The sequence below is a fragment of the Salmo salar genome, chromosome ssa06 (genome assembly GCF_905237065.1).
Source record: "Salmo salar chromosome ssa06, Ssal_v3.1, whole genome shotgun sequence".
NCBI classification, from domain to species: Eukaryota; Metazoa; Chordata; class Actinopteri; order Salmoniformes; family Salmonidae; genus Salmo; species Salmo salar.
In genome coordinates, this window is record NC_059447.1 from 58,895,971 (window position 1) to 58,922,572 (window position 26,602).

General features: G+C 43.4%; 1 protein-coding gene across 9 annotated transcripts in view; it reads right to left on the bottom strand.

Moving 5' to 3' along the window:
• The window catches only part of LOC106607720 (ephrin type-A receptor 7), a 72,517-nt gene that overhangs the window by 17,910 nt on the left and 28,005 nt on the right, over positions 1 to 26,602 (bottom strand). The gene's annotated exons all lie outside the window — the stretch shown is intronic.

Below are 26,602 nucleotides of genomic sequence, written 5' to 3' on the forward strand. Positions count from 1 at the left end.
GCTGCTAAACAACAGTCTTTCTGTGGCCCTCGTGGCTTTGCTACCACTCTGATGAATATTCACATGGCCACTCTTAAATGTTTACACCTCATAATGGAAATTTCAATTACAGTAGAAACAGCGGAAGATAGCGTTATCTCAACCAGTGTAAAACTGCAACGTGGGTTATGAATGACAATTAAGTTCAATTCATTCCAGTGAGACTATTCTCCCCCATGGCAGAGGCATTCAAAAAGCATTTTAGAGAAATGTACCTGTTACCTTGTGACACCTAGTTTATAGCTGAGTAATTATCTGTTGCACTGGGCATGAACTCTGAAACTTTGTCTATTTTTATCTACTTCTACTGCGCAGATACTGTATTGTTGCTGCACCTGGTGTGACGAGCTGCGAAGTTACGATTGTAATTGTACATTGTAGCAGTTCTGAATATTGAAATTCTCACACATTTTTTATATGTCCACAGTTAAGCAAGAGGAAGTAAACACATCGACACGTTTCTTAAGCAAAGATAATACACTCAAGACATTGAATTCCAATATTTGTGCAGATGGGGCATGCATTGCTCATTGCTGGTGTGAGCTTGAAGATGGACAGATTGATGTCTGATACCCTACTTCCATCTACAGTATCAACCACACAGTCATGCCTCAAGACCAGTTGGCTTCTGAATGAAATGTCACTTTTATTTTCACAGAACCACAAATTATGACCGATACAGTTCAACTCCAAAACTTCAACAGAAAATGGAAAATAGTCCTCGTTGAACTTTAAGTTATTGATATTGTAAGAATATGTCGAAAATACACAACGCAGAGACAGAGGGAATGAGGTCAAGAAGATGAGAAGTCAATAGAATTAACAATCAATGGAAATAGTGTTTTTTTCTGTAATGGGGAATTATTTATCAATGGGTCAGAGTCATGGGACGAATTTATCTATACAGTGAGCCTGAAATAAGATACTTGTTATTTGGCCATTGGCCCAGTTGTACTGCAAGGACTTCTAATTGGTCAACCACATGCTAGGGCTGGGTAATAAAACAAGATCCTGTCCCTTTGTTCTGGGGAGATAATCACAGGAGAGAATCACTGGAGAGAACCACTGGAGAGAATCACTGAGAGCATCACTAAGGACAGGGGAGCATGACCATCTACTGATTTGTCCTTTTTGAATAAACCTATTTTCCTCCCCCTGATTTGCTTTGGGGTCTGTGTTATTAAAGAATAACATAAATTGCTAACAATATTGAGCAGCCATGCTCAAGTGGCGGACCGCAGTTCGGATTCGGACCCAGAACGGGTTCAATATGGACCGAGGGTCCCGACAAACACAAAAATCACATTTGTAGGAACTCAGTTGGGCTTTTAACTTTCTGCACAAGGTTCAAATTCGAAATTAATTTGCTAGTGAATGGGCAGTTATCCTCTTGTTATGTTTATCACTGACATAACAAAGAGATATTTTTAACCTGTCAGAAATGTCCAGATGATTAACTACTGGCCATGTTAGCGAGATGGGTAAGTTAGGCTAACCAGCTACAGTTGAAGTCGGAAGTTTACATACACCTTAGCCAAATACATTTAAACTCAGTTTTTCACAATTCCTGACATTTAATCCTACTAAAAGTTCCCTGTCTTAGGTCAGTTAGGATCACCAATTTATTTTAAGAATGTGAAATGGCAGAATAATAGGACAGAATGATTTAATTCAGCTTTTATTTCTTTCATCACATTCCCAGTGGGTCAGAAGTTTACATACACTCAATTAGTATTTGGTAGCATTGCCTTTAAATTGTTTAACTTGGGTCAACGTTTTGGGTAGCCTTCCACAAGCTTCCCACAATAAGTTGGGTGAATTTTGGCCAATTCCTCCTGACAGAGCTGGTGTAACTGAGTCAGGTTTGTAGGCCTCCTTGCTCGCACACGCTTTTTCAGTTCTGCCCATACATTTTCTATGGGATTGAGGTCAGGGCTTTGTGATGGCCACTCCAATACCTTGACTTTGATGTCCTTAAGCCATTTTGCCACAACTTTGGAAGTATGCTTGGGGTCATTGTCCATTTGGAAGACCCATTAGCAACCAAGCTGTAACTTCCTGACTGATGTCTTAAGATGTCTTAAGCAGTGGCTTCTTCCTTGCTGAGCGGCCTTTCAGGTTATGTCGATATAGGACTCGTTTTACTGTGGATATAGATACTTTTGTACCTGTTTCCTCCAGCATCTTCACAAGGTCCTTTGCTATTGTTCTGGGATTGATTTGCACTTTTTGCACCAAAGTACGTTCATCTCTAGGAGACAGAACGCGTCTCCTTCCTGAGCGGTATGACGGCTGCGTGGTCCCATGGTGTTTATACTTGCTTACTATTGTTTGTACAGATGAACGTGGTACCTTCAGGCATTTGGAAATTGCTCCCAATGATGAACCAGACTTGTGGAGGTCTACAATTTATTTTCTGAATTCTTGGCTGATTTCTTTTGATTTTCCCATGATGTCAAGCAAAGAGGCACTGAGTTTGAAGGTAGGCCTTGAAATACATCCACAGGTACACCTTCAATTGACTCAAATGATGTCAATTAGCCTATCAGAAGCTTCTAAAGCCATGACATCATTTTCGGGAATTTTCCAAGCTGTTTAAAGGCACAGTCAACTTAGTGTACGTAAACTTCTGACTCACTGGAATAGTGATACAGTGAATTATAAGTGAAATAATCTGTCTGTAAACAATTGTTTGTAAAATGACTTGTGTCATGCATGAAGTAGATATCCTAACCAACTTACCAAAACTATAGTTTGTTAACAAGAAATTTGTGGAGTGGTTGAAAAACAAGTTTTAATGACTCAAACCTAAGTGTACGTAAACTTCCGACTTCAACTGTATCTAAATATTGTAGTTTTCACAGCCAGATTATGTACCCATTGACCTCAACCCCCAGGGGTCCCCATTGATTTTGTTGAGTCACTCAGGTATCAAAACACACATGACATGGCAAAATGTTTAGAACTGCCGGAAATTTGCTAAAACTGCAAAATGTTCTATCTGCCCCATGGCATGGTGTTGATTTGGCAGGAATGAGCTTAAAAATGGCAAAATGTTGTCCATGCCAACAAGAGGGGTGGGAACAGTTTGGGGTCACATGGGTCACGAGGTTGGGGTTTGTTACTACGCCGATAAATTACAATATCAATCCGAACCTTTGACGTCTAAGAAAAATGTGTGAACGGACCTTCTCAAATAGTAGTTGAGTACCCCTTATATCCTATAAGATGAGATGGCAAAGGAATTCCCCATAGGAAGGAGGGGAGGAAAGAGCCCTGATTGTGTGGGAAGGAAGGAAGGTTGGTGTTGGAGCTAAAAGCAGATAAAGTGCTGATGTTTCTGTGTCATGCTGCTCAGTGACCCGGTGGGAGAGGGGCTCTCGGCCCTAACACGGCCTGACCCCAGATTTGTTTTAAGATGCCCTCCCCGCTAATGACTGCTGCTGGATTAAAACCTTGTTAGGGCTCATCTGCATTCCTGACAATAATGCACACAGTGGACAGTGGACACCAGAGACGCTGTCACAACCCCCTGTTTTGACATGTCACGTATAATCCCATCAATCCAACCAAAACACGTGAACAATATATCCTTCTCACGATGGCCGGGCAGTTACAGGGACAATTAAGTTTTCCTTTCCGGAGTCACAACAAGCAGTTAGGGCAGCTTAACTTGGACCAGCTTTGATGCTTGTTCTCTGCACCCTGTCATGTGACTAGCCCTTTAATAAGTGCAGACAGCCTCCCTTCTCCTGATTGATGTAAGTCCTGGTTTGAGTTTAGAACTGCCTCAAGACACCTCTAGTGTGTGTTCCTCTCTGAGGTTCTGCTCTGGCATTTTGTTTTCATATAAACGTGTCAATTACCCTGGGAGGATTTCAGCAGCCATTGATGTGGGTAGATAGATAGATAGATGCAATCTAAAGTGACATTTGTACAGCTGAAAGCACTTGTAGCTCAGTAATTGGATCTTTTTACACTTTACTGTCGGTTACTTGGTTCCATCGACTATTTGTTTGGAGGTTGAACGAAGACGCTGGCTATTGTGTGTCTCTCTCTCGCTCTCTCTCTCTCTTCAGCTAAACTAGGACAGCAGCAGCAGCTTGCGTGAGCCACCGTTCCTCACAGAAAACATGACAAAGCCAATAGAATAGATTGAGTCTCTTGCCTGAGATCTGTAATTATACTGAGGTGTTTCTATGATGAGTTGTAACACTGTGACACACACAACCAGACCTCATCATCAGCTCCACCTCATTTAGCCCCCTCTGGCCTTAGGCATTCTGCTGCCATGATTCAGTCAGTCACCCAGCAGCCCAAAAAATGTAACTCCTCCATCTCACTGCTCCCTCCCCTCCCTCCCTCCTTCACTTAGCCATGGGTGACATAGAGACAAACAATTTGCAGATCAGTTCCACAGGAGAGAAAACCCTAATTCCAGGATAGTAATTCCAAAAAGTAAAGGGTAGCATTGGCCTTTAAGAACCTGCTTCTCCCCTGTGGATTACTATTCAGGCAGCACCCTGTGACGGCCATTAACGACATACTTCAAATTATGGAGGCCAGAACCCAGTCAGCCACTCTGAGACTTTTAACATACCTGAGGGGCTTAGTGTACCAGAAAATGGTATAATTGTTATGCCTGTCTCAAAGTGACTGTTTGGGGGAAAGCATTTGTGCAATCGCTCACTCTGCAATATTAGAGATCTTATTAGTGACCTGGCAACACCTCCCCCTGTAAAGCTAACTGATCCAGAAACCCTCTCTCTCTCTCTCTCTCTCTCTCTCTCTCTCTCTCTCTCTCTCTCACGTGCCGCACTTGAAAACCTTCATGAATACATTATGCAGGGACATTTTAATATCCGCTTCTTTCACTCAGCCGGTTGGTTCTGAGTAAGTCTACAGTGGCGGAAGCAGTGTCAGAGGCAGAAAAAAATGGCAGCTCGTTATAGAAGCTTCTTTCTTTCTGCTCCTCTGCTTGGCTTGTGAACCAAACCAAGGCTATAAACTACTCGTCTTTTAATTACCAAACTACTGAAGTCACGCTTGAGTATCTTACGCCCACACTATTGATTGAGTATACTAGATGACTTACCGTACACCATCTTAAAAGCCACAGCTACTTGACAGCATTTAAATCCAATACAAGGGGGAGATTGCTGCGTCTATTCTTCAACAGGCTCTGCACAATAGACAGGAAATCTTCTGACAACAGGGACATTTTGAATCAAATGTTTTTGGTCACATGTGCCAAATACAACAGGTGTAGACTTTGCAGTGAAATGCTTACTTACGAGCCCATTCCCAGCAGTGCAGAGTCAAAAAGTAAGTCACATACATGATGAATAAAAAAAGGAAAGAGCAACACAATAAACACAACAAATACAATAAATAACGAGGCCATATACAAGGAGTGTCAGTACCGAGTCAATGTGCAGGGGTATGAGGTCGTTGAGGTAACTGAGGTAATAAAATATGTACAAGTTGGCAGGGGTAAAAGTGACTAGGCAATCAGAACATAATAAACTGAGTAGCAGCAGCTTATGTAAAGTGTGTCTATGTGTGAGTGTGGCGTCAATATGCATGTGTTTGTGTGTGTTTTGTGGGTGTGAGCGTATGTAGTGTGTACGTGTGTGTGTGTGTGTGTGTTAGAGTGTCAGTGTAGTATGCGTGAGTGTGTGGGTTGAGTCTAGTGAGAGTGCATAGAGCCGGCGCAAGAGAGTCAGTGCAAAACAATTAAGATAAATAAATAAGTAATATAGTGGTCAATGTAAATAGTCTGAGTAGCCATTTGATGAACTGTTCAGCAGTCTTATGGCTCGGGGGTAGAAGTTGTTCAGGTGCCTTTTGGTCACAGACTTGGCACTCCGGTACTGCTTGCTGTGCTGTAGCAGAGACAACAGTCTATGACTTGGGTGGCTGGAGTTTTTGACAATTTTTAGGGCCTTCCTTTGACACCGCCTGGTATAAAGGTCCTGGATGGCAGGGAGTTCGGCACTAGTGACGTACTGGCCGTACACACTACCCTCTGTAGCCCCTTGCGTTCGGATGCCGAGCAGCTGCCATACCAAGTCAAGTTGCTATCAATGGTGCAGCTGTAGAACTTTTTGAGGATCTGAGAGCCCATGCTAAAGTTTTCAGCCTCCTGAAGGGGAAAATGCATTGACGTGTGTTGGCGTGTTCGGACCATGATAGGTTCTTGATGTGGACACCGAGGAACTTGAAGGTCTCGACCCACAATACTACAGCACCGTTGATGTGAATGGAGGTATTTTTTGCCTTCCTTTTCTTGTAGTCCATGATCATCTCCTTTGTCTTGCCCACGTTGAGGGAGAGGTTGTTGTACTGGCACCACACAGCCAGGTCTCTGACCTCCTCCCTATAGGCCAGTTCAATGACCTCCTCCCTATAAACCAGGTTTTTTACCTGTCTCCTCGTCATCGTGTCTTCGGCAAACTTAACGATGGTGTTGGAGTCGTACGCGGCCATGCAGTCGTGGGTGAACAGGGAGTACAGGAGGGGACTGAGCACAAAACCCTTAGGGGCCCCAATGTTGAGGGTCAGCATGACGGATGTGTTGATGCCTACCCTCACCACCAGCGGGCGGCCCGTCAGGAATTCCAGGATCCAGTTGCAGAGGGAGGTGTTCAGTCCCAGGGTCCTTAGCTTAGTGATGAGTTTGGAGGGCACTGTGGTGTTTAACGCTGAGCTGTTGTCAGTGAGCAGCATTCTTACGTAGGTGTTCCTTTTGTCCAGGAGGGAAAGGGCAGTGTGGAGTGCAATAGAGATTGCATCATCTATGGATCTGTTGGGGCGATATGCTAATTGGAGTGGGTCCAGGGTTTCTGGGATGATGGTGTAGATGTGAGCCATGACCAGCCTTTCAAAGCATTTCATGGCTACAGATGTGAGTGCTACGGTGTGTTAGTCATTTAGACAGGTTACCTTGGTGTTCTTAGGTACAGGGACTATGGTGATTTGCTTGAAATCTGGCCTCCACAATCACCGTACCTCAACCCAATTGAGATGGTTTGGGATGAGTTGGACTGCAGAGTGAAGGAAAAGCAGCCAACAAGTGCTCAGCATATGTGGGAACTCCTTCAAGACTGTTGGAAAAGCATTCCAGGTGAAGCTGGTTGACAGAATGCCAAGAGTGTGCAAAGCTGTCATCAAGGCAAAGGGTGGCTACTTTGAAGAATCTCAAATATATTTTGATTTGTTTAACGCTTTTTTGGTACCTACATGATTTCATAAGTGTTATTTCATCGTTTTGATGTCTTCACTATTATTCTACAATGTAGAATTAAAAAAATAAAGAAAAATCCTTGAATGAGTAGGTGTGTCCAAACTTTTGCCTGGTACTGTACGTACGGTCACTGTGGGCACAACGTCTTCGATGCACTTATTAATGAAGTCGGTGACTGATGTGGTAAACTCCTCAATGTCATCGGATGAATCGCTGTTTCGCTAGTCTAGCATCCGCTTCATTGGACCACTTCCATATTGAGTGCGTCACTGGTTCTTCCTGTTTGAGTTTTTGCTTGTAAGCAGGAATCAGGAGGATAGAGTTATGGTCCGATTTGTCAAATGGAGAGCTTTGTATATGTCTCTGTGTGTGGAGGAAAGGTGATCTATAGTTTTTATCCCTTTAGTTGCACAGGTGGTAGAAATGTGGTAAAACGGATTTCAGTTGTCCTGCATTAAAGTCACCGGCCACTAGGAGCGCCACCTCTGGATCAGCATTCCCTTGTTTTCTTACGGCCTTATACAGCTCATGGAGTGCGGTCTTACTGCCAGCATCGGTTTGTGGTGGTAAATAGACAGCTACGAAACATACAGATGAAAACTCTCTTGGTAAATAGTATGGTCTACAGCTTATCATGAGGTATTCATACTCAGGCGAGCAAACCCTTGAGACTTTCTGTTGTTAATAAAGAGACAAACACCACCACCCCTGGTCTTTCCAGACTCTGAGGTTCTGTCCAGCCGATGCATAAAACCAGCTTGATTTATATTATTCATGTCCTTGTTCAGCCATGACTCCGAGAAGCATAGCATATTACAGTTCATAATGTTCCACTGATTCGATAGACTCGAACGGAGCTCGTCCAGTTCATTCTCCAGCGATTGCACATTCGCCAATAGAACATTTGGTAGTCTGTAGTCTCACCGCGCCGGCCTCTATAGGGCCTTGTCCGGGTTAATCAACATGTCATTCGCCTCATTCTCGTCCTAATCGAGGTTAGTGATAGCTGTTCTGATGTCCAAAAGCTATTTTCAGTCATAGGAAAACAATGGCGGAAACCGGTGGAGGCTGCTGAGGGGAGGACGGCTCATAATAATGGCTGGAACTGAGCGAACGGAATGGCATCAAACCATGTTTGATATATTTGATACCATTCCACCTACTCCGCTCCAGCCGTTACCACGAGCCCATCCTCCCCAATTAAGGTGCCACCAACCTCCTGTGGCGGAATCATTATACACCAAAAAAGTTAAGCTCAGCACCAAAAAATACACAAAGTAGCAATTGGTCAGGAGCCGGTAAAACGGCCGCAATTCCCTCCCGCGCCATTATTTCCCCAACACCATAAACACCTACAAACAACATAGACCTACATTGGCTTCTGATATAAATATTAGACTACGGAAACGGCTGTGATATCACACAGACAGGAACCAACTCAGACCTGTATTACACAGAGTAAGTTGTTTTTCGTCTGTCCAGCGTCCTCTAGATTTCCTCCTGTAGAGACCATAATTTTGATATTTATGACCCACTTTGTTAAGGCACTCAACTTTAATAGACTGGGAGCCTTTTTTTAGACATCTTTTCCAGAAGTCTATGAAAACATCAAGATCGGCGACAGAATGGTCCCAGGGTTGACGCTAACGAGCTATGACATAATTCTGATAACTTCCCATTTGACATTGTGACTCCCATAAGAGAGAAAAACTCCCTGGTATTAAATGTTGGCGGCGCCCAGGAGAGAGAGGGACGTTGAAGCAGTGGGCCAGGGGAAGTAGAACTGGTGTGTGTGTATGTGTGCGTGCGTGCGTGCGTGTGTTTGTGTGTGTGTGTGTGTAGGTAGTGGTTGAACTCCCTCATTGTTACACCTAGGTTCCCAAAGCTATATAGCTTGATTGGCTGTGAGGCAGTGTAGTGCTGCCTGGGCTGAAACAAGCCGGGGCCTTAGTAGCCTAGTAGTGAAAGGTATTCAAATCACTCAGTAGTCTGCACACTGGGAGCAGACATGAAAAAGAAGAGAGAGGTGAAAATTCCCTTTTTGTGTTCCGCGCAGTCAGTAGAGGCTCAGTGAGTCCGAAAATAAAAACCTCAGACAATGATAGGCTCGGCCTTTGATGAATGTGAGTGGAACTATCGGAATTGGCGTGACAAGGTTCTGGCTAGTGGGCCTCCACCCGTGAGTGTCCTCCACCCGCCCTCTCTCCTGCCTGCCCGCCAAGACCAGCCACACACGGAAATGTGCTTCCCCATCTGCCGCTCACAGCTTTGTCGCCTCCATTTAGAGCCGGGGAGGGAGACAGAGAGAGCGACCACTGCCGATGTAAATCGTTCAGCCAGTTAAAGTAACGCTTTCATTTTTTGAGGGCTTCAGCTTTCATGTGGATGACATCGCTGAGTGGAGTTCTTTGTAACAGAGAAATGCCCAAGCTCTGCTCTGCACCTTCAGCTAAACGAGGCCTATCTCCTATCACTGCCATCACTTGGCAATCTCATCCTCTTTTCAAACCAGACATCACGAACAGATAATAAGGATCTATGAATTGTAGCTAAAGCTATAATGTCTTATTCATCGGTAGGTTACACTTCATTGATCATCTCTATAGTTTATCTGATTCTAATTCCGTGTGAGGGCTATGTATAAATGTGGATGTGTGGAAATACCCATATATAAGTACCCTTGATGGGGTGTGCTTTAAAATAGAGTTAGAAACAGCTAGAGGACAGACCACTACCTGCATAATGACAATGCTGGAATATAGGACACCTTTGCAAGGGAGGTCACGGGGGCATCTGTTTCAAAGCAATTAGCAAATACTGATTTGGGGAGGCTTGCTCTTTCATGTTCCATCGGAGAACTGACAGCTCCACAACTGAGGGGCCAATGATGAATACATATCTAACACTTCAGTACTGACAGCTAGACGGGGCTTTCAAAATGACATTTCCACATCATTATTTTCCCACTCAAAGACCTTTTTAGGAAACCTAGCCTCCCCGTCGTATATTAATTTGTATTCTCCTGGATCAGTGGGATATCAAATCCAATTTTCTTGGCTTCAGAACTTTTCTGAAAGTGTCACCGTCTATCATGTACTGTATGTTACTACTATTTTTAAATATCATGTGACAATGATATACTATATCTTTTTAAAAAAAATTGAAGAAAAGCTTTCGGACTGGAATTTGAATCACCAATGAATAATTTCACGATCGCCCAATTTTGTGTCTGCAAAGAAATTAGATTGAATGCGTTTCAGTAGGTCTCCTGTGTGTCACCCTCCATAACAACATGAGTAGAGCCTTGTGCCGAGCTGTGAAGCTGTGTGTGTGCCTCATAGCAGAGAGTCCGCGGGGAAAAAATTTGCTCCAGACCCCTTTCATTTTCATGCTACACTGACGTGCACACATTGTGCGCCATGCGCAACATTCCCCCTCCATCGCGTGCTGACAGGGAGTCCGTTCGTTCGACCCTGCCCCTCGATGGCCGTCCCATGCTGTGTGAACACTGTCCTAATCTCTAAATAGCATTCGGTTGTGTAACAGATGCATAAATCACTGGTCAACTTTGTTACATAATTGTTTAGCCAGCAGGGACCCCACTTATTGAAAATCCACTCCGCTGCTCTGTGTCAGTGGCCAAATTAGGGAACAGGGCAACCAGGCTGGCAGCCTATCAACAGCCTCTCTGAGACACACCCCGATGCCTCCAAGAGAACAGGAGAGTTGAGGTTTTGTTTTCAAGGCTGGGGGCCAAAATAATTCTGTCTTCATTAGGACATTTCCCTGCTTAGCATAGTTTGGGCTAATGTACTAAAATGATGGCACAGACAATAATACATGTTTGAACCCAGAAAAAGAAAGACACTGCAACATACGGAGTAAACAAAGGTTTGTGTACTACAGTACAAACCACAACACTACACCGAGACCATGCATTCCCCCCTGAAGTCAAATTTGGCCTCTTTACATTTTTTATTTATTTATTTGATTTATTTCACCTTTATTTAACCAGGTAGGCAAGTTGAGAACAAGTTCTCATTTACAACTGCGACCTGGCCAAGATAAAGCAAAGCAGTGTGACACAGACAACAACACAGAGTTACACATGGAGTAAACAAACAAGCCAATAACACAATAAACAAGTCAATGATACAGTAGAAAAAAGAAAGTCTATATACAGTGTGTGCAAAAGGCATGAGGAGGTAGGAAATAAATAGGCCATAGGAGCAAATAATTACAATTTAGCAGATTAGCACTGGAGTGATAAATGAGCATATGAAGATGTGCATGTAGAGATACTGGTGTGCAAAAAGAGCAGAAAAGTAAATAAAATAAAAACAATAACTTCATCATAAAATGTGCATTTCTGTCAAATCCTCTGTTGCTCACATTGGGGAGTATACGAGAGCTCAATTTAATGCAATACATTTTACTAGCTGCCAAATGAGGGCTTTTGTTGACTTCCGTTGGCAATCAAAATTTCACTGACTATAAACAGAAGGCCTGGATGTGAGAGGAGAAGAATGGAAACGGCGCTAAACGCAAACGTGTTTCACGGCGGTCGTCAGAAATAAATGACAAGGTCAAAAACAGAGTGAGAGCTCTGCGGCTTTGTAAATAAATCTTGGTTTTGTTTGAGTCCATCTGAACTCACTTAATTAGATTAAATCCCAGTTGGAGAACAGAACAGAACAGCCTTCCTGGAAGATGTACAGTGCCACATCCCGGATCCCGGATCCTAATTGCAGCATTTCCCCGAGATCAACGGAATTCACCGCCCAATAATGAAGTCATAAAAATATGTTATGCCCGTGCTACTCCAAATCCCTTTTTTCTTGTGAGTCGTACTCTAATGATGATATCTAAGTCCTGCTCGGCACACTGAATGTCACAGGGAATCGTCTGTGAAACAACAGATGCGGCCCAGATGAGAAATGAAAGTAGCGGGACAGGCGGTAATGCACTAACGTAGACGCTTGGTTCTGCTTATCGCCCGCCTCAATGACCTTTCTACTGCAGGCAGCTGCCGGGCATGTCTTTTCAAATATACTAACAGGCCTAAGCAGAGATATGCGTTTGCATACACAGTGGCTTCATCATTTATCTTAATAAAACAAAGGCTCTGGCGTGAAAAGGCACAGAGGCAGATTACAGCGGTGGCTCACGCGGACAAACGTTCCTAAGAGTTGGTCTGACTGCAACTGTGGATATTTACAGGAATCCGCTGCTAACCAGCCGCAAGGCCCTCCACCTCCTCCTCGCTTCTATTAAAGGTCAAAGCACAGCCCCAGGCCCCCGGCGCATGCATCTAAATCCTTGATTGGATATCCAAGCCATACAGGGATTGAAACGCAAGATAATTCATAAAATGCAGTGTGCTGGTGACTGATGGGGCCCTGCTTGGGTCAGAATCCAGGCATGGCTATTATATAGGGGTTTGGAGCATTATGGCTACTTATCTATGCCTTCCCACAGAGGCAGCTCTGCCTGCCTTAAACTGCCTTAACCCCGCATACTCATTTCCTTATCAGCTGCGAATAAATCTTGTGTTTGGCAACGCCACGGCAAATATTAACATTTCAAATTAGACCTCCAAACAACCGTTTCGCAGGAATGGGGGGGGGAAATGTGATCACCGAGGGTTGGCATCGTAAACATCCATTCTACAAATACCTCTGTCATCACCAAGATGATCATATTAATCAGAGTTCTTATGCCCTTAATCACAGTCTTGGACAGCATCCATCGCAAGGAAATCATATCCATAGCCCCTCCAGCCAAGTCTGTAATTTTGCACTGAGCACTGGTGGGACGCATTGTGCTGATTGCCAACAGATCCAGGCCAAGCCGACAGGCCTCTCCCTGTCTGCCTCTACCTTTTTGAAAACACTGAGTCAGGTCCATACCTGTGGATTCCAGGCCAAAGGCAGACTATCTCTTCCCCCAGTGTGGAAAAGAACCCTGCCTACTTTAAACAATTTGGACAGATGCGGGGGTGCAGTATGTTGGGAAAGAAAGACATCATCATCACCTCTGGTACTGCTGTGGCCAGCGTACCAGAGTCTGTAAAAAGATAAAGCAGGAGCAGCACAATCATCAAGGCTGTGTTTTCAAACACCACGTATTTGTGGTAAAAGTGTATTTTTTTCCGTTTGGCAAGCAGACAGGAAATGATCAGTGGAAAGAGGGACACATCTGTGTGAGTGGGGACATGGTATCAAAATTGGCATCACGGAATCACAACAGTGAGATGAGAGGCGAGCTGTGTTCTATTCAACAAACACTTGAATGTCGACTAAACAAAAAAAAACTGAAAAACAGCTCAGATTATTAGTCCCCCCCAAAAAACGACAACAACTACAAATATCTTAGCCAACCCCAGTAGTTTTCACCACAGCTCTGACACCCTCCGATTACTGCCAGCTCTTGATTCAGGTGAACTGGGTTTCCAAAGCCACAGGTCACGCTCTCAGAGGGGAGGTATGCTGCCTCACAGCTCTCTCATGTCGGCCCGTAAACCCCCCCCCCCGCAAATCCAATAAATGCCTCAGCCACAACCCCGCCTAGCAACACCTCATTCTACCTCCTATTTCGCCACGCGATCAATGAAACCTCCTTCGCTACCGCCGCAAACCACAACCCGGCTTGCGCTGAGGTGATAATGACCGTACATGGAAGTCGGAGGAATAGACCAGGTGGGCGTAGGACGGAGCATAACTCATTCCGCCCGTGACAGGCGAGCGTGCCTGTCCATGTAAAAAACAACATCGGCTTCAGCTGTGCCCCATCCGGGAAACGAAGAGAGAAGAGGAGTGCATTACTGGAGTTAGTGTGCCTAGCGATGAGGGACAGAGCTGGCACGCCCACCCAACTCCAAGCAGCCAGTAATGACGGGAAAGGCCCACATACTAGCAGCAGTGGCCGAGATGACTAAACCCTGCCTCACACACCCAGACAAACCTAGCCCTCAGCCCGCCCTCCACTGAGCCATATAGACAGCTAAGACACAGATTGCGCAAAACAGTCTGCTTAGTCACGGTATAGTTTTGGAGGTCGGCTTTTTCAGTCTGTCATCGACGGTGAGCTTCACTATCATTCATCTGTCTGATGTGAAGCAAGCTTGATGTCTTCTTTATGTTCAGACAAAAACAAAATGACAGGGCATGACGAAAAACAGACACACGCGCACACACAAGCATACATTGACAGGGTGTGGCCCCCTTAGCTCATTTTACACTTCAACATCATGCTTCAAACATAGTTCTACCAGAGAATAAAGTAGAAATACACAGTAGCGACGGTTCATTCATCTACACTACGTAGATGCGTTGATGATTTGAAATGTGATGGTCCAACCAGCCATATCTAGCTATTCCTTCTGTCATATTAGCTAAACGGAAACACAAACTGATTGTGACTTAATGTCTGCTTAAAATACACAGAGAAACCCAATGACTGTGTCTATGGTGCTTTCCCATATAACACCACAAGACATTACAACTCCTGCCTTTTGAGAGTCAGTTTGCCACATCTCCCCAGCTTGTAACAATCTGTTTTGATCACAACTGTAACCATGATTAATGATAGTGTCAGGTAAAAGCTGTTTTTTTGACACGCTAAAACTTACGTTGTTTCCAACCCTAAGTTGGGAATGAGTTGAACCGCATCAGAAAGGGCAGCCTTCCCTCCCCCTGGGATATCAAATGGCTGTGATGTGCTACCTGCTAAAACAATGACCTCACTCAGGTTGCTTAGCCGAACCCAGAGCTGACTAGAGAGGATATCTCTCTCTCTCTCTGCCCTACAAAGACCAGTCAGACAGTGTCCTTTGTCCCTCCTCCGCCCTACACAGCCAGCTTCCAGGACATGTGATTGGCCATAATTCGCAGGGCACAAATCGGCTTCAGTTTGCCGTGAGAAGCGCAACACCGCTGTAATACCCAGCAGATAACCAGGTTAGCTCCATTTCCCTAGAAAGCAGCCCCCTAATCCTCTTCAACAGAATAACAATAAAAACGAGAGTTTTGAAGGTAGCCGTCCCACCTCTCAGCTGGTGGGATATTGGCTAAGCTGTACTGTCCACAACAGTATGACCCTTAACCCAGGAAATAGAGCCACAGGAGGTTCTGTCTGCTGATGTAAGAGGATGTGGTCTGTCTGCTGTTGTTTTGTATTCAGTACCTGAACTGCCTGTGGTTAAACTAATTCCCCCAGACCGCAGCTCTCAGGAAAATAACTGATCTTTCAACACAATAGCTGAAATGATTCTACTGCTACACAAGTCAGGGAAATCATTAATGGGGTATTACAAATGTAGTATTTTTTGGTATTCTGACAATACTAGTAAGTGCATGTGTGAGTGTGTGAATATGAATCTGTTCTCACATTTTGACATAGTGCCGGAGCCCAGGGTCCCTATCATTATGAGTTACATTGGCATCATTATTTCATGGTAATTATCCCTCAGAACGTTATTCAGTCACCTGACGAGAGGATATATTTGGTTACTAACTCTTGGCCTTTGTAATGACTCTTTCTTCTCCCCTCAATCTCTGACATAAAGCAATATATCGACACTATCAGTGTGGTAGCCTATGGCACTTTGAATAGAATACAAGGAAGTCTCTAGTACTGAATGACAAACGTTATAAAAGCTACAATTCAAAATTTGACTCAAGGTTGAGAAGCGTTTTTGTAGAGGACAGACCAGCTATATTTATGGAGTGGGATTTTGAAGTACCCACAGAAAAGCAGGACAGCTTTTTTGTAATTGTTCCATTAGCTGCATAATGTTTACTGATTTGGGGACCAAAGCGAGACATTTTAATGGCTTTATGATGAAGTTATTGATAGTTGCTTAAAATGACAAACCCAAGGAATGGTCCAATAAAACTCAGCAGATTAATCCGTTTCTCTGGTTGCATGAAAGGAGGAAACACGGCCAGCGGAAAATATTGAAATGTAAGAGGGGAATAGAAAGGCTGGCAAAGGTCTTTGAAGTCTGATTAAAGTTTGGAGCTTGGCTAGATACAAAAAAACAAAAACAATCTTACTCCAAATTTTCTCTCGGGAATTGTCATTTATTTCTCTCAAAGAGAAGGCAGGTGCAGTATGAACACAAGTTTCTTTCATCGGAGGGGGGGAATTCCCTAATCTAGTACAAATGAAATCGCACTTTGGTCAAATAAAATTCTCAGTCTTCCAACTGGAACTAATCAGTAGTCAATGCCTTGAATCACAATCTCATTGTGTTGCTTCTTAGGGCGTTTTCACACATAATTCTTGGCTATAGTTCAAATCAGAGTTTGATTATTTGCTACATTCTATTGTTGGTTGGTTTCACATTGCCACAGTTTAAACAAACTAAACTGCCTAGACAAAACTTTGTGTCCATGCAAGTCCATTTGTTTATTGGAGAAAAATGCTCACGTTAAATCCATCTATTATCATCATGTAGCATCACTTACGTGTCCTAATCCTCATATTACTTTCGCTTTGGTCTTCCAACAACACGCGGGAGGAAAACAGCGCGACAGACGCTCTAACCGCGTCACGCAGTCAATACGGTATATTCAGTTGCCTTTAACCCCTGTATAACCCTGGTTTCCTCTAATCTGCAAATGGATGTTTCAGAGATATCAAGTTATGATAATGTGTGCATTTTATCAAACGCTCGCAGTCAAACAACAAATAATACAGTTCGAATCGAGTTATTTTCCGTGTGTTTGGTCCGCACCAAGGTAGGAATGGGAAAGGACCCGAGACCATCTTTTTTGAGCGAACCCCAGTGCTTTGTTTGATGCGCTCCTGATTCTGGACAGTGTTCACACCAGTCCAAACGAACCGAACTCAGGGGGCAAACGCATTCATATCCATATCCCACGCACTCTCCATTTTGCCTCGATGTGGATTTAGGACAAGCGATGAGGGGTAAGGGGGGGTAAGGGGGTGTTTGTAATGCAGATAGATATTCTACACCGAGTAGGACCACCAGCAATGCAGGTAGCACAAACACACCACTTTTACACAGATAGTAGATTTTTTTCCTAACAATGGGCCCAAAGGATAACAAAATTATCTGAAATTGGACTAAGGCGGCTAAATGTTGTGCATATTGGGGGAGTTAGTGACCGAGGATCCCTCAATTGAGAGATCAAGTAAACCTTGTTGATGAAGATGAGCCAGCTGTCACTTCTATCAGCCATTGTGTATTAGAGGGAAGGATTTGCCATTACAGTAATTGGTCATTTCTGTGCGTTGTGAGACAGTAAGGAATAGGCTTAGGCCTAAGTGGGAGGGCTGGACAATCGTTTGCTTTCAGGCCGTTGAGCTTGTCCCGAACCCCGTTCCCAATTACCCCCACAGCACAGTGACAGACAGAGGATTTCGCCTCTCTTTGTGTCACACCGTATGTTTGTCTTTAGCAAATCCAAATCCACTTTGTCACCAGTTAATTGGAGGATGTTGTCGTATTATTATGTAAATATCAGGAATGTTCACACAATTTAACATGAGCTACCTTTCAGTTATCTGGAGGTAACAAACGAACAAAACTACCAGTCTGGGAGATCAGCCTCCTCTCACCTGCAAGCAGCAAGCTTAGTAAAGCCATCGTGGAGCAGTATACCTTTACAGTATCAGCCCATGTGCCAGTTACCTGTAATGTCGTATCCACAGTGAAACAAGAAGGTCTTGCCAAAGTGTATTAGTCTAGCCACTATGTGACAGTATTTATGTTTTGGCCATGGCTAGTCAGTGGTGCGACAGCGAGGCAATTTGAGAGGAATTCAACACATTTCATTATGTCGGTCTCTGAGGACATCAGCTCCTCCAAGTTTCATTTAAATTGAATTTTTCCTGTGAGAATACTTTTCAGAAAACAATCCCCCAAAAAAACACAATCCTGGCTCTCTTCAAAGAAAAAGATATTGATAACTCCAGTAAGAAATATGGTCATTTTATATGCATGAGGAAACTGTGTGACCTAGAAAGCACTTTTTTTTTTGCCTAAGCTTTAGGCACATCCACACAATCACAACAAACAACAAACACAAAGAATATCAAAAAGACTGAATCTGGTCATGCAAGAATAATGCATCCCCAACACAGACTATTGTCTAATGTACTACCTGAAGAAATATCCTGAGACACCATAGAGGGTAATTAAGCCATTTATCAAGCAGTGTTAAGTTGTGAAACCATGTTTTTTGGCACCTGAGTATAAAAGTATTACATTTCACTGATGCTCAAGGTTAATTAGGCAATTAAATTCCCTACTACATGACTCCCTAGTTAATATAGGACACCGAAGGGACCCTTCAAAAAAATGGCTTTTTCTAGATCGTCTCACAGGACTGTCGAAGGATTTCGTTTAAGACAACCAAAGACGACCACAGAGATGACCCCACTCTCTCCTCTGGGCATGGATACTGAGGAAAGGAGGCAGGGAGGAACGTTGGTTTCAAAGCCCACAGAAGGTCACTTCTCGACAGTTTAGTCCCAGCTTCTCTCCAGCCCAGATGTGTCCCATCTGCTCCACAACCAGTAACCGACTCCGCGAACTCTGCGGACGCCATAATCTTTTTACTGTTGTTTTTATATCAAATCATTCAAAGCAGCCTAGCAGATGGCTGTCATATATTCCCCGTGCTTTGATAAAAGACAATGTGTTGTTGGTACTGAGCTGCTGGTGTAGCTACGTTGGGGAGGTGAGGGGGCCTCAGTTAGCACAGCTGAGGAGACTAGCAGCTAGTGAGATGAAACCGAGTCGTCGTCGCTGTAAGGCTTTTGAGGCGACAGCTTTGGGGTCAAGAGGTCGACCATAATTACCAGCGGGCCTTTTCAGAGGTGGCAACTGCTGTTTGAAGGTTTTCCTGGATTTTTGTTCTTTTTTCATTTTTCCTCCCGTTCTGAGCCGAAGTGTTCTTCTGACTCAAACTCATTATTATTTCCAAGTGTTATGATCTGAATAAAGGGGAAAGGGTGAAGCATGGGGTTGAAGACATAATTAGTTCCTCTCACTGCAGGAGACAGTGCGCTGATGAGACAATGAAAGAGTGAAACAACAGACCTGTCAATCTGCCTCTATTCTTTTAGTGACTAATGCTCACAGACACAGAGACAAATCTCTCTCTCTCACTGCTATCAAAATACATTGTTGTGTTATGCAACATACAAGTTCTGTCCAAATCCCTTCCCATAAGACAATCTGTTGTTCTCCCGAAGCTGAACAGAAAAGAAGAAGAAAAGTAAGTAGGTAGTTGTTTGCTTGTTGCAGACATGTTGCAGCTCCTGTTCTGCCGCACAGAGTTGTTTGAATAGAACTGTTCTCTCTGTATAAAAGTCATGGTGACAAGTTGAAATGGACTGATAATGGATATCAAATGTCCTTTAACCTCAGGCTGACCGAGCTGTTTTCCAGTGTGTGGCAGTCTAGCAGACAGAGTTAAACCTGTCACCCTGAGATAAACTGTCTTTGTCGTATGAAAGGTATCCCCCTAGTCTACACCCACAGCAGAGCTGGCAAAATACCCTCTGTAAAAGGAACAAACCATCAAGGTCTTGAGATTGGGGAATGGCTTCGTGGGAGTGTGTGTTTTTTTCTCTCAAGTCTATGGGGATTTGGCAACTATCAGGCACCTATGACATACATCACTATTTAGGTTTTATTACCAAACTCCTTTAAGTTCTTCGGCAGGAAATGAAACACTTGAATGCCTATTCTGCAAAGTGCTGGAGCCCTTTCCATCCAGGGGATCTAGCATGCACGAGCATGTGTTCCATATAAACACAGTGCCTGGGAGTCACAGGTGCATGCTGAGTTTGTGTGTGTGTGTGTGCGTGTGCGTGTGTGTGCGGTGTCAGAGAAAGAGAGAGAGTATATGAGTGTTTACTGGGGCCTCCCAGTCACCCCTATGGGCAGTAAAGGGAGTAGAGCCTCTGCATAGCGTCACAGGCCAGCCTCAGCTTGCTCTACTTACTGGTCAACTGGACTCATCCAAAGCAGATCTCTATGTACATCGTAAACACAATTTCTGTTTCAAGCACTTTATCTTAATAAAGTTGTTACAACATCATTTCATTCAGCCAAACTTATTATTATTTGATCCATTTGTCGCCATGAATATGTACTGTATGTATACTTGTGTATTGTACACATACTGTATGTATACTTGTATGTATATTTGTATTTGTATTTATTAGGGATCCCCATTAGCTCTTGCCAAGGGAGCAGCTACTCTTCCTGGGGTCCAAACACATCAAGACAGTTACATTACACATAAAACAAGACATAAAACAGTACATCATATAACATCGCTAAACCAACACATATCCACAACAGAAAATGCACAATACCACCATAAAATAAAGCCACAATGTACGAGTGTGTGTGCTAGCATGTGTGTGCGTATGCCTGTGTCGGTACCTGTGTGTGTGTGTCTCTTCACAGTCCCCGCTGTTCCATAAGGTGTATTTTTATCTGTTTTTTAAATCTGATTCTACTGCTTGCATCAGTTACCTGATGTGGAATAGAGTTCCATGTAGTCATGGCTCTATGTAGTACTGTTAGCCTCCCATACTATGTTGTGAAGAGACCTCTGGTGGCATGAAGAGACCTCTGGTGGCATGAAGAGATGTCTGGTGGCATGTCTTGTGGGGTATGCATGGGTGTCCGAGCTGTGTGCTAGTAGTTTAAACAGACAGCTCGGTGCATTCAGCTTGTCCACACTTCTTACATCTTGAAGGCGCCGGAGGTAATTACACACAAGAGTTTCATACTAATGCTGAATACATTCTCAACAACTCAGAGGTATACAAAAAGTGTGACGTCATTGAAAACAAAGGGTTATGCATTGCAAAATACATTCCTCTGCATAAGAATGAAGGCATTGTCTCTGAACCTGTGTTATGAGTAATTTTATCAGCGCTAAATATATTTTCATTATTTTCCATTCGCGTTTCATTGTTCGCAGGTCATGCTATTATTTATCCCAGCCCTCATCCGCTATTTCCACCCAGCCATGGACTGCTCCATTTAGGAGCTGTCAGTCAAAGAAACTCGTTAATAATAAGAGTCCAATCAAATTTTAAATTAACTATATTAGAGTTCCATTTTTGTGCTTAATGATATTTCTCAAGTAGACATTTACTTTGTAAGGACATTCATTTCACTGAGCTCATAATCTGTACTACATGGAATTTTCCTATATGCCAGTATCTCCTACATGCCAGTATCTCCTATATGCCAGTGGTCTTAAATGAATGAGTCATAGAGGAAAAATGTAGATTCCTTGTCCTAGACATAAAAAGTGAAAATTTGAATCGTTGGAACAGTTGAAAACTAGCTAGCTGGCTTAATCTGGCATATTTACAGAAATGTTGATTGATGTGCGTTGTCCCTGTCAAATACATGTAAAAAACATTATATGAATATGAAGGGTGTAAATGTTCTGGGACAGTGAAAAGTTCAGCTGCTGTTGCTAAGGTAAACAATAGGTAGCCTGGGAAAAACTTTGTAGCCTCAAACTTGTTTGCAGTTTCACAGGCGTCTAAATAATGGAGCTGGTTTCCATCCTGAATTCTGTGGGAAACACCGGCTAGAAGATAAAACCGAATAAGAATCAGCGCCGTAGCCTTTTCACTTTGACAAGATTCCCAGCTGGGCAAAACAACATCATAATCACAAAAGAATTGCAGTTCCCGGCAGTGTTTTCAATCCAGATATCAAATAACATTCTTTTCTACAAATGTTCACGCATCACTGCCAATGCAACACGCTTAGACACACACATAAACACAAAGAAAGTATAGAATGAGAGACTGAAAGTATAGAATGAGAGACTGCTTTCGTCAACATTATCCCAGCTATGAACGGGTAAGGAACAAAAAGTCATTTTTCGCAAATGCTATTTAGTGGACGGTAACAAATGTGTTTTTCACAGCTCCTCGACACAGCCTGCCTGTAACCGTGTCTGTAAATGTGTCCTTTCCGAGGCAAGAGAGAGAAACGGGGCTGTAATTCTGACAGAGCGCACGGAGCGCTTAAACTATGTGTGTTCTCAGAGAAAGGCCCCTCTGCCACTGGGCTGTCCACTGGTGGTGATAGGCACCAAGTCAAGGGGAAAGAGGGAACACTGTGGGGCTACTGTGAGAGAGAGCCCAGTCATGCACGCCAGATTCAGGGGGATTTAGGTAGCTCGTCTGCCAGCAATAAAAGACTGAAACAGGATACTTGGGGAGATTAATTACCTAGATAGGCCACGATAATGCCATTTAAATAGGAAAGTAATTAAAGTGCACCTTCCATGAAAATTATTCATTGCTGACGGATTGGGTGACAGGCAAATCAGGAGGCATTTACAGAAAGCTACAGGTTAAGTGCCGGAGCGCTTGTGCTTCGGGGAGACCACCGCTGTTTTATTGCAGCTGTTGAATCGGACTGCTTTGCCCAGCTCTCATCAAATTACTGCATGTGGAGGGACAGAGAAAAAAGAGGGGGGGGGGGCTCCCAGGTAACATAAAACCACTGACAAATGCAACAAAGGAGGATCCGCTTAACTTTAAAATGACACCGTCCACGATGGTGGTGGTCAGTGGGGAATCCTCCGAATCAATCCACTCTATCTAAGGCCACCATGACAGATTAGGACATTAAAAAGAATCAATCAATGGGCCTTTGTTTCCATAAGTGTTACTCTCACCAACACATTGAGAAATATCCACTTTGCAGTGATAAAGTGCAGATAAAGTGACCATATATATATTGCCGTTCGAGAACCACAGAGCATCAGCTTGCATGGTTGCCTGTTTAAACACTTCTCACTCCCGACATGTATCTAACTCATTTCACTGTGTTAAAGGGGCAATCAGCAGTTGCCACATCACTTTTTGGACTTTTATTTAATGATATGTACCCATTGATTCTTGAAGAATACAACTTATAAATGCCTCACGATCAACTGTCGTACCCCATCAGAACCCCAGATAAAAGCTTGTTTTACTCCAATGTTTGTAAACAAAGAAAATGTAAACAAACACTATATGGCCTCAAAACACAGTTCAAACTATCATTTCGATATCATGGATGGTCAATCCTTGCATCTATAGCTCGGTCAATTAATTTCTGAGAGTGATTACATTTCTCCAGCCCCTTCCCTCAGCTTTGTTAATGTTTCTACTGCTGATTGTCGCTTTAAGGGAGATTAATTATCCAATCATAGCACTAATATTTGTTGCTGTAGACCTTCATACAAATGAGTGACATCAAACAATAAAGTAGTCCTGACAATACTAGCAGCCTAACAACTTGTGTTGAAAGAGGGATATTTGCTTCTCACGCAAGGCTAGAGCATAGAGGCTTTTCAGATCAAAGCGAAATGCTTAGCTTACACTCATGCGTGCCACAATGCATTTTCTCACCGAGTAAAATGGTGGCAAAGGGAATAGCCCGTTGTTCCCTTTGAATGTTTAAATAGGTTTGCACTTGAGGACACTCTGATCTCATTTGAAATAAATATGAAGTTACACAACAATAGTCCTGAAGGAGATGATCTAAAAGGAAACCCAGAAAGCAACACTGTTTTATCTGAATCCATTCATCTGCAACAATTGATTCAAAAAAAGGCTATCAACGTGCAATCTATTACAGTTCCACCATGAAGGAGGATGGAATGAAGAATAAAAGACAACCCCCAATTTTCATTGAAGTGTAAATAAAACATATTGCTAAGTTATATCCCAATCCCACGCTGACTCATACTAGAGGGCTCGGGAACACAAATAGCGGCAGTAGAAGTTTCTATCGGTATGTAACCTGTTCGCTGCTCCTGGCTAATATGAGCAGTCAGCATTAAAATCAATTTCCACAGCTTCCCCCTTTCCATCTTCAAAGGTGCAATGTACAGAAATCGCTTCGCCATTTCCTGGTTGCTAAAATTCTAACAGTTTGCCTATTTTCTGTTCATATGACAAAACAAGCAATGTACTCTATAGTGTAGAGCATTGTTTCCCAAACTCGGTCCTGGGGACCCCAAGGGGTGCAGGTTTTGTTTTTTTGGCCTAGCACTACACAATTGATTCAAATAATAAACTCATCGTTAAACTTTGACTATTTGAAACAGCTGTGTAGTGCTATGGCAAAAAACAAAACATGCCCCCCATTGGATCCCCAGTACTGAGTTTGAAAAACACTGGTGTAGAGAATCATTATACCATATAAACCGCTGTGAAATATCATTTCAATAACCAAAAAGATAGTATTTTCAGCTGTTTGAAACTGTTATACAAAACCGAAAGTAAAATACGCAAAAACGAAACTTAAGAACGGGAAGCATAGAAATAGCGCACATAGAACAGATCTACCGCTTCTAAGACTTCAATGAGATTAATCTATAACTCACATTTCTATGTGAATTTGGTCGGTCGCCAAAAAAAGTTACATATTGCAGCTGTAATAAATTGTTTACGCCACTTTATGCTCACACCTTAACAGCATCATCCACTGGTCTGTGGCTGAGTATCCCGTCACACATAGTGCTCCTATAGCCCTTCCCCTTAACCAATTCCAATCATATTTCTACCGTGGTTCTCCACAGGGAATTTTCGGGTTGAGATGTGCACACACACTCTCTTGAATAAATATGAATGGTTATTCCATCAGCGGTTCTCACTCACAGGCTTCTGAAAGAACAAAAGTCCTTCTCTACAAGTGTAGCGGCATGAAAGCATCCGGAGTATGGAGGATCTTCGAGGGCAGCTCTCTAGAGTTATCAAGCGACAATAGTACCCTGATTGAAATGCACTCTCCGTCTAGCTAGCCCAACTTTTTCCGGAAAAATTCCACCTCATCAAGATGTGATGAGAAATTCATATTAATTCGCCCGTGTAGGAGGACGTGGTGAGGATACGATGGGGAGAGTCGAAGACAAAACAAAATGATGAACTTGCATGCGCCGCATCTCCAACAGTAGTTATTTAAACACACTTATAGACAGAGCTGGGAGGTAATTTGGTTTCCCTGGGAACAATAAGCACTCATCCACGGCTGCAAACTGCCTCACTGCCTTACTCCTCACACGTCCTTTGGTATAATCAGGGGAGGTGTGAATTCCTAATCAGATGAATCACCATCTGCATTTTCGCAGTCACCCTGCTCCTCTCCTTCTCTCCTCCTCTCCCTCTGTTCCGCTCCTCCTCTCCTCTTCACAGGTTGATTATCCTTTAGCAGGAGTGAGAGGCACTACCTGCTAGATGGTCTCGCCTCTCCTCTCTTCAAGGCTTTTTCAGGACCACGGCTCACTCTCTCGCTACCTCCATCCTGAGGAAAGGTTCATCAATTCTGGATGGTGAGGCGTAAAAGGGTTTATTATTGCAGTCATTCATTAACAATGTGGCCCGACGGTACATGCTTGCTCGGGAAGGGGCCATTGTTTTAGGAAGCGCCGTCGTTCCAATTAAAAAGCGCTGGAGCGTTCCCTAATGGCCCGGGAACAGCATCCGGACACGATGAAGACCCAGTGGCCAGTGCTGAAAAGCGCCGCAGGACAGAGTTAACGTCTGGGCTGCAACCTGCGCAGCAACACTGATTCTGCTTGCTCTCTCACATGAGGATCTCACTAACAATATGTGTTGGCCCATCATCAAACTGAAGCCAAGCAGTCTGCTACATCCCCAATTGTTGAAATTTGTCATAGTATATCTAGGCTATAGGGTAACAAAACATCTATAAACACATCTAGTTACACTAAATAGTAGTGAACATCTCAAACTATGTAATTCTTGCTTCAAATAGTAGCCTAATACTAGCTTTAAGACGTAAACATAATTGCTTCCTCATCAAACGCTTCCCTCTATTTCCCACTATTTCTGATGGCTAAATATACCGCAGGGTTAACAGAGTAATTGTCTGTTGTCAACATGCCACGTGTAATTATAAGAAGCTCTGAGGGAGCCATGTGTTAATTGTTTCCCCCATCTTTTCCTGCAGGTCTCCCTCCTTGCAGTGTCCTTGTGTCCTTGGCAAGGCAACCCCTAGAACCATCCAGCGTGTGTCTCTGTCATGAACCATGTCACGGAACATACATCATTCCCTACAGTTTAACCCACATTCATTCTGCTGCCTGGCCACAATTATCCATTCTATTTCGCTCTCTCTTTCTCTCTCCTCTCTCTCCTTTTGATAGTCTTAGAATGGGGGTTGTTGCGATATTTGTTCTTCTATTTGGTCTATTTGATATATATGCAAACAAATCTATTTGGTCTATTTGATATATATGCAAACAAATAACACAGTGCAGTATTCTAAATGATTGCACT